The sequence below is a fragment of the Oncorhynchus clarkii genome, chromosome 10 (assembly GCF_045791955.1).
Source record: "Oncorhynchus clarkii lewisi isolate Uvic-CL-2024 chromosome 10, UVic_Ocla_1.0, whole genome shotgun sequence".
In the NCBI taxonomy this organism is placed as follows: Eukaryota; Metazoa; Chordata; class Actinopteri; order Salmoniformes; family Salmonidae; genus Oncorhynchus; species Oncorhynchus clarkii.
In genome coordinates, this window is record NC_092156.1 from 14,332,269 (window position 1) to 14,346,923 (window position 14,655).

The window sequence follows — 14,655 nt, forward strand, 5'->3', positions numbered from 1 at the left end:
CTCTGGCGCGAGGGGGAAAATGACAGAGACAGCGAGCGGTGGGAGCTTATGAGAGTCAAATCAATCACACCTAAATGCTGTAAATATTTATCGATCCATGGAGCCAGTAAAGACCTCAGCCCATGCATGACTGTCTGTTGCTGAGAATATTCTTGCATATCAACTGGATGCGGCCCACTTAGTTTTCATGAAATTCATGATGCCTGTTTTATGAGGATTTTAGGTGTATTTATCCCCCCCACCCCCCGCCTCATTGCTTGTTTGGTAAGGGTTTCATTTGACAGCAGGTGATAGAGCTGCATTTCTTCCAGCCTTGGCTTACTTAAAGGTCCCCCACACACTCCCACTGACCCAAGCAGCTAGCAGACAGCACTAGTGGATAGAGCCATATTTCTCCTTTACATCCCCTCTCCTTCCCCATTACTCTCCCTGCACTCTGCTCTGGCTCTGGCTCTGTCATACCCCCTCCCGCCACTGTCTATTGAAAAGAGCCATGCTGAAAATGTGTGGATCCCAAATGGCACCCTATTCCCTATATAGTGCACTGCTTTTGACCTCTCTCTCTCTTTCTCTCTCTCTCTCTCTCTCTCTCTCTCTCTCTCTCTCTCTCCTTGATATTGGTTTTGGTTTCTGCCGCTGCCTCCGATGTGATGGCACAAGGGCCCTAGATGACAACAATGAGATAGGGCTAGCAGCAGCGAGAGGCAGGGGGCTCAGGGTAATGCTTTTACAGCTCTTACTTATGACCAATATTTCATCCTGATGGTAAAACCTGTCTGTCCTGCCTGCTGATGGCAAAACCTGTCTGTCCTATAGGAGTTAGCTAACACCTTCAGAATGGAATTATTCCTCTTTCTTTAAGACATTTGTTTGCTGATACTCTACTGTTTGTTGTGTGTGTGTTCATTTCTTGCATGGTCAGAGACCTTCATCAGATGCCGTCTGTAGACTCTATACAGTCTACGGGTCCTGGTCCTCTCTCCTGACATCTGCCATAGGCTTGCTTGCAAATATCTATACTTTTCCTGTCCAGCGTTTTTTTGTGTGGCCGCTACCATTAACCCAGACATGCTATGAACCCCACATAATCCGATTTCGTTTACATTTTTTATTCTAATACCGACACAAAGCATCTACGTTTTAGTCCATGTCATGCTGTGCTGAAACAGATCCTACTTTCTTTTAGCCATTCAGACCTGCCAGCCAACCATTTTAGTGACTTGGGGTTGGAGTAGGAGACTGTGTTGAAACTAAATTCTGCTCTGGAAGAAGGAGAAGAAGAAGTACCAACCCATGTACAGACAGAACAGTAAGCCTCGCAGTGAAAATATCAAGAAGACAAAAGGCATACAGCCTCCGTCATAAAGAGGCCAAAGTTAAGATTAAAAATGCACGATTGCCTCTGACTGGCTTCACGTTATTAACAGCTATAATTCCATGACTGGGACAATCTGCCAAAGAGATTTTGCGGATAAAACAAGTGGGATTCAGTATCGTAATCTGTGACAGCAAACAGACAGTGCTGGGACCGTGAAGGGACAGATGATGGGAGTGGGTTAGTAGCGAGGAAGGGCTAGTAGGGAGTAGGGAGAGTTAAATCAGACTGGGGGGGGGGGGGCTGGTAGGGAGTAGGGAGAGTTAAATCAGACTGGGGGAGGGCTAGTAGGGAGTAGGGAGAGTTAAATCAGACTGGGGGAGGGCTGGTAGGGAGTAGGGAGAGTTAAATCAGACTGGGGGAGGGCTGGTAGGAAGTAGAGAGAGTTAAATCAGACTGGGGGAGGGCTGGTAGGGAGTAGGGAGAGTTAAATCAGACTGGGGGGGGGGCTAGTAGGCAGTAGGGAGAGTTAAAGCAGACTGGGGGAGGGCTAGTAGGGAGTAGGGAGAGTTAAAGCAGACTGGGGGGGTGAAAGGAGAGATGATGGGAGTGGGTTAGGAGCGAGGGGTAATGGGGAAAGCAGACTGGGGATGGTGGGGTAGATGGATGGACCTAGGGTGGTGGAGGTGGAGGGGTGGTGGGGGCCTGTTCTTTAACTCTAAAGTGGATGTGAATAGTGTGGTTATGTCCCAGTTTCCTTTAACTACAGAGGACTTAATCACGTTATTGATGGGAAAGACAGACCTAAAAGCGGATCCTGTCGTCGCCGTCCCTAGCTGTATTAGAAGCAAGCCTGTCAGTTAGAGCAAAGCCAGTTAGCAGATTCAAGACTTTTTCCTCCAGTGTATCATCCTCAGATCAAGAAGACTGTTAATAGGCTGCGACTGGTGTGGCTTACCAGTAGCACGCAGAACATTGTGCAGCCTGCATACACACGCAACCACACTGTAGACCATGAACAAGAAATCAATTACCTTGCTTGTGTCCCAAATGGCACTCTACTCCCTATATATTGCACTGCTGTTGACCAGGGCCCTTACGGCTCTGGTTAAATGTAGTGCACTATGTTGGAAGTTTGGTGCCATTTAGGACGTAAACCTGGCCTCGCTGCATTCATGCTGGGAATTAATACATTATATGCTAAAATCTATAAGTCTACCAGGAAAGATCCATAACGAAGCTGAAGCTGAAAATCCATAACAGTCCAATGCGTTCTGATGACCTTATTTGCCGTTATTGTTATATAAATATGTAAGAGTATATATATATATATATATATATACACTGCTCAAAAAAATAAAGGGAACACTAAAGTAACACATCCTAGATCTGAATGAATGAAATATTCTTATTAAATACTTTTTTCTTTACATAGTTGAATGTGCTGACAACAAAATCACATAAAAATTATCAATGGAAATCAAATTTATCAACCCATAGAGGTCTGGATTTGGAGTCAAAGTGGAAAACCACACTACAGGCTGATCCAACTTTGATGTAATGTCCTTAAAACAAGTCAAAATGAGGCTCAGTAGTGTGTGTGGCCTCCACGTGCCTGTATGACCTCCCTACAACGCCTGGGCATGCTCCTGATGAGGTGGCGGATGGTCTCCTGAGGGATCTCCTCCCAAACCTGGACTAAAGCATCCGCCAACTCCTGGACAGTCTGTGGTGCAATGGAGCGAGACATGATGTCCCAGATGTGCTCAATTGGATTCAGGTCTGGGGAACGGGCGGGCCAGTCCATAGCATCAACGCCTTCCTCTTGCAGGAACTGCTGACACACTCCAGCCACATGAGGTCTAGCATTGTCTTGCATTAGGAGGAACCCAGGACCAACCGCACCAGCATATGGTCTCACAAGGGGTCTGAGGATCTCATCTCGGTACCTAATGGCAGTCAGGCTACCTCTGGCGAGCACATGGAGGGCTGTGCGGCCCCCCAAAGAAATGCCACCCCACACCATCACTGACCCACCGCCAAACCGGTCATGCTGGAGGATGTTGCAGGCAGCAGAACGTTCTCCACGGCGTCTCCAGACTCTGTCATGTCTGTCACATGTGCTCAGTGTGAACCTGCTTTCATCTGTGAAGAGCACAGGGCGCCAGTGGCGAATTTGCCAATCTTGGTGTTCTCTGGCAAATGCCAAACGTCCTGCATGGTGTTGGGCTGTAAGTACAACCCCCACCTGTGGACGTCGGGCCCTCATACCACCCTCATGGAGTCTTTTTCTGACCGTTTGAGCAGACACATGCACATTTGTGGCCTGCTGGAGGTTATTTTGCAGGGCTCTGGCAGTGCTCCTCCTTGCACAAAGGCGGAGGTAGTGGTCCTGCTGCTGGGTTGTTGCCCTCCTACGGCCTCCTCCACGTCTCCTGATGTACTGGCCTGTCTCCTGGTAGCGCCTCCATGCTCTGGACACTACGCTGACAGACACAGCAAACCTTCTTGCCACAGCTTGCATTGATGTGCCATCCTGGATGAGCTGCACTACCTGAGCCACTTGTGTGGGTTGTAGACTCCGTCTCATGCTACCACTAGAGTGAAAGCACAGCCAGCATTCAAAAGTGACCAAAACATCAGCCAGGAAGCATAGGAACTGAGAAGTGGTCTTTGGTCACCACCTGCAGAACCACTCCTTTATTGGGGGTGTCTTGCTAATTGCCTATAATTTACACCTGTTGTGTATTCCATTTGCACAACAGCATGTGACATTTATTGTCAATCAGTGTTGCTTCCTAAGTGGACAGTTTGATTTCACAGAAGTGTGATTGACTTGGAGTTACATTGTGTAGTTTAAGTGTTCCCTTTATTTTTTTGAGCAGTGTATATATATGTAATATATATATATATATATAATATCTTTCCAAATGTATGACAATGTTGTCAGACACTCTATTAATTGCTATGTCTGTGTGCCAAATTACACCTTATTCCCTATATAGTACACTACTTTTGACCAGTTCTGGTTAAAAGGTATTGCACAACATACAAATGTAAGATCTTAATTTGATCATCCTGTTACCGGAGAACTTTCCTGCAATACAGAACATGTCAAATGTGTTGTATATTTGAAGTGTTATGGCTCAAACTAAGATCCTACATCTGTAGGGAGTAGCCTGTCATGTGGGACACATCCTATGAATCATCTGTGTAAAATAATTGTGTTGTTAATAGACCAGAGCTTCAGGTTTTGCCCAACAGTGCAACCCCAAACACATCTACAGTAAAAAATAAAAAATAAATAGAACAATGAGATGGAAGAATATAAATGACTGTTATTCTTACCAAAGTCAAATGAATAGACGTGAACTCTCGTCATTGAGGCTGATTTAAAACCTGCATGACAAAAAGGGATTACTAGGACCACAGCATTGTCTTCATTAGTCCCTGTCCTCTCCATCTGCTATTTATCTAATTAGATCCAATTAGTACAAGTACAACTGTTTGCAATTTACTCCGGTGGTTACATGAAGCCATCTCTTCAGATACATCTTAACTACTCTATATTTCCAAAAATGTTGACATGTTGACCTGCAATCCTAGTCTTGACATGTGTGACTGCACATGTTGTCTATAAAGGGGAAAAAAACACATGACATGTCACTGATCAGTTGTCCTCCACAATATTCTTCTCCTTGGTTGGTTATTGTGATTCTGTCTCTTTGAGGGACTGGTTCTCTCTTGAAATCTCCCCAGTAGCATTTCCCAGTGGACTCACCATGGGAGTTTCTCTGGCCACCCATCGTTACTGGCCGCATTGATCCCGAATCACGTGACTCCCCCCTGCCATTGCTGCCTGGTCCCCCTGCCATGCTGCCTGGTCCAGTGAGTGTGTGTGGGTGTGTTTGTGGGTGTGTGGTCTAACTTTACTCTCCTTTTGGGTTCCAAAAGTCCTCACAAGGATAGCAAAACAATGAAAATGTGACAAGTGGGGACATTTTGCCAGTCCCCAAAAGGAAAAATGCTATTTAGGCTTAGGGGTTAGGTTTAGGGTTAGGGTTAGAATTAGGGTTAGAATTTGGGGTTAGGAGTTAGGGTTAGCTTTCGTTTTAGGGTAGGGGTTTGTGGTTAGGGTTAGGGTTATGTTAATGGTTAGGTTTAGGTTCAGGGTTAGGGGATAGGGAAAATAGGATTTTGAATGGGAATATATTTGTTGGTCCCCACTTGGATAGTAAAAACAACGTGTGTGTGTGTGCGTGTGGACAGATAGATGTGTGGCTATCCATCGCATAGAGGGTTTCCATCATTTAAAGTGTGCCTTTCCATCAGCCAGCTGTAGCATGCAGACAGACAAGGTCAGCAGCTGTTATACTGTATCTCACAGTCACACACAAGTGAGGCACTGGTTAAATGTATCAGGAGAGTAGATGAGGAGAGGAGGAGTGGAGGCGAGTGAAGGATAGTTCTTAAATCTGTTGGAAGCTGCCTGAGTATTATTGGATAGACACGAGAATGGCTACGAGAGAGAGAGAGAGAGCCCATATGAATTTCACGCATTGACGTATGTGAAGTTAATGCGATAACGTGACAACATGTAAAAGCCACATATGATAAAATGAAACTACACATGTGAAAACACTTGAGCACGTGTGAACTTGATTTCATGCGAAATAAATGTGAGAACATTCAAATGCAAAATATCAACTAGATACCATGAAACTACATCTGCGACAACATTTAAACGTTTTCCACATGTAAAACTGCATATTTGAATTTCACGTGAATGTTTTTCACATGTGAAAATGCAATTCCACATGTGAGTTAAATTTTCCCATGTGAAAGTTTTTGTAAGGAGTGCGCTGAGAGTCGGGAAGCAAGTACTGGGAGTGAGTGTTTTAATAAATAAACAAAACACAAAACACAAACAACGCACCGACAGGAAACAGAGTCAATAACACCAGAGGAAAAAACCAAGGGGAGTGACAGATATAGGGAAGACAATCAAGGAGGTAATGGAGTCCAGGTGAGTGTCATGAGGCGCTGGTGGGCTTGACGATGGTGACTGCTATATTGATCAAATATACTGAATTTCAAATTCCTTATAGCCAGGGGCACTCAGACATCATTTACAAATGAAGGATGTGTTTAGTGAGTCCACCAGATCAGAGGCTGTAGGGATGACCAGGGTTGTTGTTTTGATAAGTGTGTGACTTAAACCATTTTATTGTCCTGCTAAGCATTCAAAATGTAACAAGTACTTTTGGGTGTCAGGGAAAATGTATGGAGTAAAAAGTACATCATCTTCTTTAGGAATGTAGTGGAGCTAATGTAAAAGCTGTGAAAAAAATAAATAGTAAAGTATAGATACCCAAAAAAACTACTTAAGTAGTACTTTCAAGTATTTTTACTAAAGTACTTCCCATAGGGCGGCCAATTGTGCGCCGCCCTATGGGACTCCCAATCACGAAATCGAACCAGGGTCTGTAGTGACGCCTCTAGCACTGAGATGCAGTGCCTTAGACCACTGCACCGCTCGGGAGCCCCAATATGATTTCACCTGGTAAAGGTTATGTGATCCCGTGAAAATTCACAAGTGAAACTTCATGTGAAATATCACCACATGTGAAGTGTTCCAAAACCACATGGTTTCACATGGGACAGGTTATATGGTCACATGTGAAAATTCACAAGTGAAACTTCATGTGAAATATCATCACATGTAAAGTGTTCCAAAACCACATGGTTTCACATGGTTTCACATGGTTTCACATGCTAAAGGTCATGTGATATTTCATGTGAAGTACTTTATATGTGAAAAACGTGGAAATGTCATGTGAAATCATGTGATTTTCTGTAAGGGCGAGAGAGAGAGCGACAGAGAGAGAGCTGTTTGACCTGCCTGTTTCTCTGTAGAGTGCTACTGTCTCAGTCAGAGTGATCTCAGGCCTACTGAAAGCAAAGCAATACTCTGTAGCAGACACATACTGTAAGTTAAGTGCATATGAATCATATAATTAGCATCCTTAAAACATCCTTAAAATCCTAATCTTTCTTTGGGAGCAGTAATGAAACATGATTACTCCATACAGAAATAAGGCGATGATCAATGCACTCTCCCAGATGGGTAACTTAATTGAAAGAGGAACTCTTCTGCCCAGAGTGATAACATTACAGTTATTGTAAACAAACACTTAAGTTTTGATGAATGGTGTGAGTAGGAAGCCTTTCCCCAGAAACCGTATGTTGCTTTTAAATGCCCAATAGGCAGGCAGCTGATTATCTAGCAGTGGAGGATCCTCAGAGGAGGAATGTGACGACCATCATCATAAAAATAAAAATGGTAAAACATTGACGACCATCATCATAAAAATAAAAATGGTAAAACATTGAAAAAGCTATCCTTTTTAGATAAACTACACTAAATATATTCACAAGTCAGCAAATAATTGATTAAAACACACTGTTCTGCAATGAAGGTCTACAGTAGCCTCAACAGCACTCTGTAGAGTAGCACAATGGTGTAGCAGGAGGACAGCTAGCTTCCGTCCTCCTCTTGGTACATTGACTTCAATACAAAACCTAGGAAGCTCTTGGTTCTCACCCCCTTCCATAGACTTACACTGTAATTATGACAAATTCCGGAGGACATTCTCCAACCTATCAGAGCTCTTGCAGCATGAACTGACATGTTGTCGACCCAATCAAAGGATCAGAGAATGAATCTAGTACTAAAAGCATAAGTTACAGTTAGCTAACACTGCAGTGCATAAAATGTGATGAGTAGTTGACTCAAAGAGACAGAAAGAAAATAGTTGAACAGTTTTCAACAAAAAATGAAGAAACAATAGAGAGAGAGAGAGAGAGAGAGAGAGAGAGAGAGAGAGAGAGAGAGAGAGAGAGAGAGAGAGAGAGAGAGAGAGAGAGAGAGAGAGAGAGAGAGAGAGAGAGAGAGAGAGAGAGAGAGAGAGAGAGATTTGGTCATTTTTTAAACTTTCAGTTTCACTTACCTTTCTAGCAAATGCAGCTGGCTAGTTAAGTTACTCAAACACCCGGCTCAAACAGAGGGATGCTGTCTTTGACTATCCAACACAACACTGAAACTCTTCCAAGTCAAGGTAAGTTTTATAAATGTATTTCCACCAGGGCCGCCGGTCTATCTGCTTAATGACTATACACTGTAATGTTACTGTATGATTGTAGTGGGTTTACTAACCCATTAGTTACATTAGGTATGTTGACTAGAACGTTACTTTAGCTAATATGGAGACAACGATGTAGGCTGTGTGTAGCGGTTATGACATGGTTTGGCTTGGAAAGGTATTTTCACCTGGCCACATACAGCTGATGTGTTGTTCATTGAAGTCCACAAATGAAGGGAAAAGGTGAGAGGAGGAGAGTGCATAGAGGGTAGAATGAATACAACGTGGCTGCTATGAAAATTAACTCTGTTTATGCGTGATCAGGGGTGTATTCATTCCGCCGATTCTGTTGAAAAACGTTTCTTAAACGGAAGCAAACAAAACAGAGAAAAAAATACCAGAATTTGTCCCATAGAAACTCTCGTTTGCAACTGTTGGGCTAATGATTGCACCCTAGATAAGTTAGATGCAGACAAGAGTGTGCAAGGCGGTATTGAATGTGTCAATATCTGTCCATGTGTCACCGTCTGTCATCTCACATTTTTCTCTCTACCTGTGTGCACCTACGTTGTAAACTTCATAGGCTAGGTTGAAGCAACCTCATGATGGGTATAGGGAAAATTTGAGTATCATGTAGTAGCCTAAACCTATCGATGTTACATTGAACTGGGTGAATGGAATATGAATGACAATCATCCAACATGCTGTAATAGAAATAAGGTCATGCTCATGAGAAAATAAAATTGTCCGTCTAGATACACCTCTAAACCTGTGTCAATTGCAGAGTTGACAGAAATCTCCTGGCCCATTCTTGTAGGTAATAAGAAGACAAACCAACAGGTGAGGCATTACTGGAGACAGGAGTTCCTTCTGCGGATACTTTTTTCCCAACTGGCAGTAAACTTTGACTCTGTCCCAAATGACAGCCTATTCCCTTTACAGTGCACTACTATTAACCAGGGCCCATAGGGCTTTGGCCAAAAGTAGTGCACTATATGGGGTATATGGTGCCATTTGGGATACTCCTGGGATGAAGCCAGCGAGGGGAGAAGATAGGAACAACACAATTTTTACCTCTGCGACAAAAAACGGTGACTTTTATTGCTTCTCTGCAGAAGATGTGACCTGATGAGGAGCTGGTAAATAGAACATCGGTACGAGGGAACCAATGTTCCCGGTAAATCTGAGACAACACTTCATCAGAGTTGATTGGGGATGTGTCAAAGTTGGGATCATGCCCCACGAGTAATGAAGTATGGTATGAATTGGGACAGTGTATCGGTTAAGCTTGTGTTCCCTTTACTAAAACAAACACATTTTGACAATATTAAACAAATGAAGAGGTGTGTCCGAACTCCAGGACAGCAAGCAAACCATTGTGAAATCACTACACCATCATACATAGTTTCAGCATACACTTTGTGCCTAGTGATTTCCATACAACACAAACACATTACTGCACATTACTGCTTTCTCAAAGTCCCTGATGGAATTATGTTCGGAAATGTTCTCTTCGCATGGAGTTTGAAATCACACAGCAGGGTGGCTTCCCATGTAATGGAGAATTTCTAATGCAAGGTAGGGATGTGTTTGTAAGAGCCACTGTAGCGTGGGATGGAAGGCATCACAACATTTCCTCTAGCGGGGAGATGAGTTGTCGTCCACAACCACTGTCGCTTACAGCGATTTTGGACGCCCAATTTTTCAGTTTTTGATTTGTTAAAAAAGTTTGAAATATCCAATAAATGTCGTTCCACTTCATGATTGTGTCCCACTTGTTGTTGATTCTTCACAAAAACATACAGTTTTATATCTTTATGTTTGAAGCCTGAAATGTGGCAAAAGGTCGCAAAGTTCAAGGGGGCCGAATACTTTCGCAAGGCACTGTAAATGCAGATTTACACACTTCATCATTGCTCTTTCTGTCACTCTCTCTGCTGTGTCCACTGAGCCATTGAGTCCGCCCTGCAACCTCATTGGATAACCCTGAGCAAACCTCTTGCTAGCTGTCACTGAAATGTGAGAGTCTGAAGCTTATTGACTATAACTCCAATTGCTAAAGGGCTGGCCCACGTGGGGCGAAATGTAGGAAAAATGGTGCGGGACAGCTTCAAGAAAACAGTCGCTTTCAAGCTAGGGATTTTGTGGCTAATTGAGGTAAGACAATAATTCTGTTTATAGATTATGAATGTATGAACTACACATTGACACATCCAGCCCAAAGTGGGAGATAAAAAAAATAAAAAAATTGCAGATGAGAGCTCACCTGTTAAACCCGCAGGGAGTTTTCTGAGTACCTCACTGCTGTCTCTGAACCCTTACGGTTAATTGCTGCATCCCAATGGAAGGACAATCACAACACAAGGTTAATTACTTGATCTCAGCCATATGTATCTGGCATCATAATCCAACATGGTCCCAAGTTTCCCCATACTGTATATACCAGACCGTACAATCTGGTGTCCAACACAGCCCACATGCTTGTGTTCAACAAGCTATAAGAAATGCTAGTCTTTCTATAGGAAGTCATATAGGCTTAGAAATGTATTGTTCCATTCAGTATGCCTGATTCTATTATTAATGAGAGAGATTGTGAAGCCTTGTACAGGGTCATTCATATCAGTTTAGGTCATTTAGTTTGATGGAAAACAACACGTCCAGGGGGACAGGACAGATATTACACGGATCATTAGAAACCAAATATAAGAAAGAGCATCGTCTGGCCTAATGAAGCTTTGATAAGCTCTTTTCTGGAAATAACATAATCTGTTGACTTTAAAATCTGTTGTCACATGCACAATGATATTTGAGGCAGAATTAAGCATTCTGCTATAAGCGAGTTGGTGTTCCCAGGACAGTAATGGGGAGTTCTTGACTGGAAACTGTGAGTGAAATTCAGCTAAATATATTAATGTAAATTTGCACTCTCTAAATAGAGATCTCTCTCTCCCTGTCTATATCCATCTATATATCTATCTATCTATCTATCTATCTTTCTCTGTCTCTCTGTCTCAATATCTCTCTCTTTCTCTCTCTGTCCCTCTCTCTGTTTCTCTCTCTGTCTCCCTCCCCCTCTCTCTGTCTCTCTCTCTCTCGGTCTCTCTCTCTCGCTCACTTGTCTTCAAATAATTTCTGCTGCCTTCCAGTGTCCGCATTGTCAGTTAATGGAGGTTACTGAAGGGAGGACGGCTCATAATAATGTGTTTGATACCATTCCACTGATTCCGCTCCAGCCATTACCACGAGTCCGTCCTCGCCAACTAAGGTGCCACCAACCTCCTGTGTTGTCAGTAATTGCTAGGTCACAAGACCTGCATCTCCTCACTTCTGACAGAACATCCTGTTGTTTATCCATGTACATACTGTATTGTACAATGTTGCATCCTCGCCTGTAGCTGAGACATCTTGTATTTTCTTGCAATGGTGTATAGGAATCCTAGAATTGAAGATTCAAAGGGCCTTTGGAGAGGCCCTCAACTTTATGATTCATTCTAATTTTTGTTTTTACGCATCCTCATGGTAGCATATGTTACCTTATCACTTAGTGCCAGTTATTCAAAATGCTAATCATATTGAGAATCATTTGAGTGCATCTGAAACCTCCTTGCGGCAGAGGATGTTTGTTTTCCTTGAGAGTCAAGTAAGACTCCTTCTCTTTCCACTTGTTTTGCTTTTTTAATTGACCAAATCCTCCACAGCATTTAAAAACGCCCCATACCCAGAGCAGTGTTTACTTTTCACCAAACTGGAGAGCTTGGTAGACAGGATATCACGTTTCAGGTAAGACCCAGATGCAGACAACGTCAAATTAACAACAGTTTATTAATCCATCAGGGGCAGGCAGAAGACAGGTCAAGGGCAGGCAGTGGTCAGTAATCCAGTTAGGTGGGGCAAGGTACAGGATGGTAGGCAGGCTCAGGGTTAGGGTAAGCAGAGGTCAGTAATCCAGATAGTTGGGGCAAGGTACAGGATGGTAGGCAGGCTCAGGGTTAGGGTAAGCAGAGGTCAGTAATCCAGATAGGTGGGGCAAGGTACAGGATGGTAGGCAGGCTCAGGGTTAGGGTAAGCAGAGGTCAGTAATCCAGATAGGTGGGGCAAGGTACAGGATGGTAGGCAGGCTCAGGGTTAGGGTAAGCAGAGGTCAGTAATCCAGATAGGTGGGGCAAGGTACAGGATGGTAGGCAGGCTCAGGGTTAGGGTAAGCAGAGGTCAGTAATCCAGATAGGTGGGGCAAAAGTATAGGACGGCAGGCAGGCTCAGGGTAGGCAGAAAAGGTCAAAACTGGGAAAACTAGAAAACAGGAACAATCAAGAGACAGGAACAGAGGGAAAAACGCTGGTAGGCTTGACGAAACAAAACGAACGGTCAACAGACAAACAGAGAACACAGGTATAAATACACAAGGGATAATGGGGAAGATGGGCGACACCTGGAGGGGGATGGAGACAATCATAAAGACAGGTAAAACAGATCAGGGTGTGACACAGGAAACACAACTACAGATTCTGTAGTTCTACTCTTTTTGATAGCTATTCCTTTGCTGTGCTATAAAGTCACAGCCACCATTCTCTGCGATGTCCCACTGTGAACCTGGACCATGTTAACACTCCTTGAGACACATTGTCAAAAATGTGGCCTGATGACAATGTGACAAGTCCATCAATCTTATTTACCCAGGGATAGGCCGAGATATGTGGCGGCAATCGATAACCCTCACAATTAGTTCCTCTTCAGGGGGGGATGTGGTCCCCGGCACAGCTGGACAGGAGCAGCGTGGAGCACCGTGGAGCACAATGTGCCCCTGCATCCTGCCAACCACATGTCCTGACGTTAGTCACCTCCTCCTGGGACACACTGACACTACCATAGGCCCTGCCAGCAGAGGACAGGAGAGGAGGAGAGGAGGAGGAAGAGAAGTATGGAGAAATTTTGTTGGTTTGTTTTCACCTTGACTTGATGACCTGGAACTTCTGTCCCTCCAAAGGGGGACAGAAGTTGTGCAATACCCTGTAGTAACCAACCCATTAAAATCATCTCAAAAAGTTCAACAACGTTATGGACGTTGTCCTTACTGGACTGTTTATAATATTGTGATGGACACCTCATAACTCCAAATGCCTATCTGGCAGAATAATTTGTTAAGGCACATCAAAGGCCACATTACCACTTGTATTTTTATTATTAATGTTGCTAAACCCTTCTAAAGTCCTTAGAGAATAGCAAATACATATTGATTTCCCTAGAGGGCAGCAGAATTTTTGCACATGCAGTCATTCTTCTCCAGTCCTGCATGGCAGTGAAAATGTACTGCCTCAGCAACCACATTAAAAAGCTAAACAAATATGAATGATACCCTCTTTATTAATGTCTGAGATTATAGCAATGAAGAAATTGAAGTTCTTCAAGAAATTTAATAACTTTCTCAAGGCTTAAAGAAGAACTCTGTCAAATGTGCTGTTTCCGTGTGTTGGAAGCAAGCACCGACTTTTATTTATCTAGCTACATTCACTGACATCTGCTGCGGAATAATACACTTTTACTAAACTATATTCATTGAATTTCTAAACTAGATTTTGGGCCCCAAACTGAGCATGAGCATTGTAGATCTCCCGGTATTTTATCACACTGTCTTTGAAGGTTAAGAACAGATTCATGCTGATGTTAAATCATTCTCTGTCCATGTTAAACTTTGATCATGACAAATAATGGTGTTTTCATGTGAGCCCACGCATTGGACATCAATAAACTCTAATGGTCTGTCAGACCTATTAATGGATTACGGTAGAGACCTCATAAAAACACTATATCCCATCAGCCTTAAAGGGTCTAATGATCCCACAGTGTCTTATAAAGTCACTATAGCCCTCGTCCCTGATAGATATCCGCTCTTAGTCCACTTTATTTCATTACCCTTAGAGAAGCCAAGGATAAAACAAGCTATATGACTATGTGCTTTAATGTGTTAGGAGGAAGTTCCCTGGTCCAGGTCCTGTAAAAAATACAATAAAAATTGTCGATATGTAAAACTATGAAGAAGACAGGTAGTGACGACGCATACTATATATGAGCCAAGTTATGAATTCCATATAAGAATCTCTATAGAAATCCGTTGTTCTTTTACAGCTTCTATTTCATAGTTAAGTAAAAAAACTAAGTTATATCAGCTCTTGTATGACATGAGGAATCCTCCATTGATTG